Here is a 4195-nt window from a genome sequence, read left to right on the forward strand (position 1 = left end):
GCAAAAAACAACTCTGCTTTCTTTAAAAAAATGTGATGTGTCCACGTTGTGTTTTGGGCCATTTCCTTTTGTGGGCGCTAGGCCTACCCACACAAGTGAGGTATCATTTTTATCAGGAGACTTAGGGGAACGCTGGGTGGAAGGAAATTTGTGGCTCCTCTCAGATTCCAGAACTTTCTGTCACCGAAATCTGAGGAAAAAGTGTTTTTTTAGCCAAATTTTGAAGTTTGCAAAGGATTTTTGGTAACAGAACCTGGTCAGAGCCCCACAAGTCACCCCATCTTGGATTCCGCTACGTCTCTAGTTTTGAAAAATGCACAGGTTTGGTAGGTTTCCCTAGGTGCCGGCTGAGCTAGAGGCCAAAAGCTACAGGTAGGCACTTTGCAAAAAACACCTCTGTTTTCTTTAAAAAAATGTGATGTGTCCACATTGTGTTTTGGGGCATTTCCTGTCACGGGCACTAGGCCTACCCACACAAGTGAGGTATCATTTTTATCGGGAGACTTGGGGGAACGCTGGGTGGAAGGAAATTTGTTGCTCCTCTCAGATTCCAGAACTTTCTGTCACCGAAATCTGAGGAAAAAGTGTTTTTTTAGCCAAATTTTGAGGTTTGCAAAGGATTCTGGGTAACAGAACCGGGTCAGAGCCCCACAGGTCACCCCATCTTGGATTCCCCTAGGTCTCTAGGTTTAAAAAAATGCACAGGTTTGGTCGCTTTCCCCAGGTGCCGGCTGAGCTAGAGGCCAAAAGCTACAGGTAGGCACTTTGCAAAAAACAACTCTGTTTTCTTTAAAAAAATGTGATGTGTCCACATTGTGTTTTGGGCCATTTCCTTTTGTGGGCGCTAGGCCTACCCACACAAGTGAGATACCATTTTTATCGGGAGACTTGGGGGAACGCTGGGTGGAAGGAAATTTGTGTCTCCTCTCAGATTCCAGAACTTTCTGTCACCGAAATGTGAGGAAAAAGTGTTTTTTTAGCCAAATTTTGAGGTTTGCAAAGGATTCTTGGTAACAGAACCTGGTCAGAGCCCCACAAGTCACCCCATCTTGGATTCCCCTAGGTCTCTAGTTTTCAAATATGCACAGGTTTGGTAGGTTTCTCTAGGTGCCGGCTGAGCTAGAGGCCAAAAGCTACAGGTAGGCACTTTGCAAAAAACACCTCTGTTTTCTTTCAAAAAATGTGATGTGTCCACGTTGTGTTTTGGGGCATTTCCTGTCACGGGCACTAGGCCTACCCACACAAGTGAGGTATCATTTTTATCGGGAGACTTGGGGGAACGCTGGGTGGGAGGAAATTTGTGGCTCCTCTCAGATTCCAGAACTTTCTGTCACCGAAACCTGAGGAAAATATGTTTTTTTAGCCAAATTTTGAGAGTTGCAAAGGATTCTGGGTAACAGAACCGGGTCAGAGCCCCACAGGTCACCCCATCTTGGATTCCCCTAGGTCTCTAGTTTTAAAAAATGCACAGGTTTGGTAGGTTTCCCTAGGTACCGGCTGAGCTAGAGGCCAAAATCTACAGGTAGGCACTTTGCAAAAAACACCTCTGTTTTATTTCAAAAAATGTGATGTGTCCACGTTGTGTTTTGGGCCATTCCATTTTGTGGGCGCTAGGCCTACCCACACAAGTGAGGTACCATTTTTATCAGGAGACTTGGGGGAACGCTGGGTGGGAGGAAATTTGTGGCTCCTCTCAGATTCCAGAACTTTCTGTCACCAAAATGTGAGGAAAATGTGTTTTTTTAGCCAAATTTTGAGGTTTGCAAAGGATTCTGGGTAACAGAACCTGTTCAGAGCCCCACAAGTCACCCAATCTTGGATTCCCCTAGGTCCCTAGTTTTTCAAAAATGCACAGGTTTGGTAGGTTTCCCCAGGTGCCGGCTGAGCTAGAGGCCAAAAGCTACAGGTAGGCACTTTGCAAAAAAACACCTCTGTTTTCTTTAAAAAAATATGATGTGTCCACGTAGTGTTTTGGGGCATTTCCTGTCAAGGGCACTAGACCTACCCACACAAGTGAGGTATCATTTTTATCGGGAGACTTGGGGGAACGCTGGGTGGGAGGAAATTTGTGGCTCCTCTCAGATTCCAGAACTTTCTGTCACCGAAATGTGAGGAAAACGTGTTTTTTTGTAGCCAAATTTTGAGGTTTGCAAAGGATTCTGGGTAACAGAACCTGGTCAGAGCCCCACAAGTCACCCCATTTTGGATTCCCCTAGGTCTCTAGGTTTAAAAAAATGCACAGGTTTGGTCGCTTTCCCCAGGTGCCGGCTGAGCTAGAGGCCAAAAGCTACAGGTAGGCACTTTGCATAAAACAACTCTGTTTTCTTTAAAAAAATGTGATGTGTCCACATTGTGTTTTGGGCCATTTCCTTTTGTGGGCGCTAGGCCTACCCACACAAGTGAGATACCATTTTTATCGGGAGACTTGGGGGAACGCTGGATGGAAGGAAATTTGTGGCTCCTCTCAGATTCCAGAACTTTCTGTCACCGAAATGTGAGGAAAAAGTATTTTTTTAGCCAAATTTTGAGGTTTGCAAAGGATTCTTGGTAACAGAACCTGGTCAGAGCCCCACAAGTCACACTATCTTGGATTCCCCTAGGTCTCTAGTTTAAAAAAATGCACAGGTTTGGTAGGTTTCCCTAGGTACCGGCTGAGCTAGAGGCCAAAATCTACACGTAGGCACTTTGCAAAAAACACCTCTGTTTTATTTAAAAAAATGTGATGTGTCCACGTTGTGTTTTGGGCCATTACATTTCGTGTGCGCTAGGCCTACCCACACAAGTGAGGTATCATTTTTATCGGGAGACTTGGGGGAACTCTAGGTGGAAGGAAATTTGTGGCTCCTCTCAGATTCCAGAACTTCCTGTCACCAAAATGTGAGGAGAATGTGTTTTCTTAGGCAAATTTTGAGGTTTGCAAAGGATTCTGGGTAACAGAATCTGGTCAGAGCCCCACAAGTCACCCCATCTTGGATTCCCCTAGGTCTCTAGTTTTCAAAAATGCACAGGTTTGGTAGGTTTCCCCAGGTGCCGGCTGAGCTAGAGGCCAAAAGCTACAGGTAGGCACTTTGCAAAAAACACCTCTGTTTTCTTTCAAAAAATGTGATGTGTCCACGTTGTGTTTTGGGCCATTTCCTTTTGTGGGCGCTAGGCCTACCCACACAAGTGAGGTATCATTTTTATCAAGAGACTTAGGGGAACGCTGGGTGGAAGGAAATTTGTGGCTCCTCTCAGATTCCAGAACTTTCTGTCACCGAAATCTGAGGAAAAAGTGTTTTTTTAGCCAAATTTTGAAGTTTGCAAAGGATTTTTGGTAACAGAACCTGGTCAGAGCCCCACAAGTCACCCCATCTTGGATTCCGCTACGTCTCTAGTTTTGAAAAATGCACAGGTTTGGTAGGTTTCCCTAGGTGCCGGCTGAGCTAGAGGCCAAAAGCTACAGGTAGGCACTTTGCAAAAAACACCTCTGTTTTCTTTAAAAAAATGTGATGTGTCCACATTGTGTTTTGGGGCATTTCCTGTCACGGGCACTAGGCCTACCCACACAAGTGAGGTATCATTTTTATCGGGAGACTTGGGGGAACGCTGGGTGGAAGGAAATGTGTGGCTCCTCTCAGATTCCAGAACTTTCTGTCACCAAAATGTGATGAAAAGGTTTTTTTTTGCCACATTTTGAGGTTTGCAAAGGATTCTGGGTACCAGAACCTTGTCAGAGCCCCACAAGTCACCCCATCTTGGATTCCCCTAGGTCTCTAGTTTTAAGAAATGCACAGGTTTGGTAGGTTTCCATAGGTGCCGGCTGATTTAGAGGCCAAAAGCTACAGGTAGGCACTTTCCAAAAAACACCTCTGTTTTCTTTAAAAAAATGTGATGTGTCCACGTTGTGTTTTGGGCCATTTCCTTTCGTGGGCGCTAGGCCTACCCACACAAGTGAGGTACCATTTTTATCGGAAGACTTGGGGGAACGCTGGGTGGAAGGAAATTTGTGGCTCCTTTCAGATTCCAGAACTTTCTGTCATCGAAATGTGAGGAAAAAGTGTTTTTTTAGCCAAATTTTGAGGTTTGCAAAGGATTCTTGGTAACAGAACCTGGTCAGAGCCCCACAGGTCACCCCATCTTGGATTCCCTTAGGTCTCTAGTTTTTAAAAATGCACAGGTTTGGTAGGTTTCCCTGGGTTCCGGCTGAGCTAGAGGC

Source organism: Pleurodeles waltl, chromosome 5, assembly GCF_031143425.1.
Source record: "Pleurodeles waltl isolate 20211129_DDA chromosome 5, aPleWal1.hap1.20221129, whole genome shotgun sequence".
NCBI lineage: Eukaryota > Metazoa > Chordata > Amphibia > Caudata > Salamandridae > Pleurodeles > Pleurodeles waltl.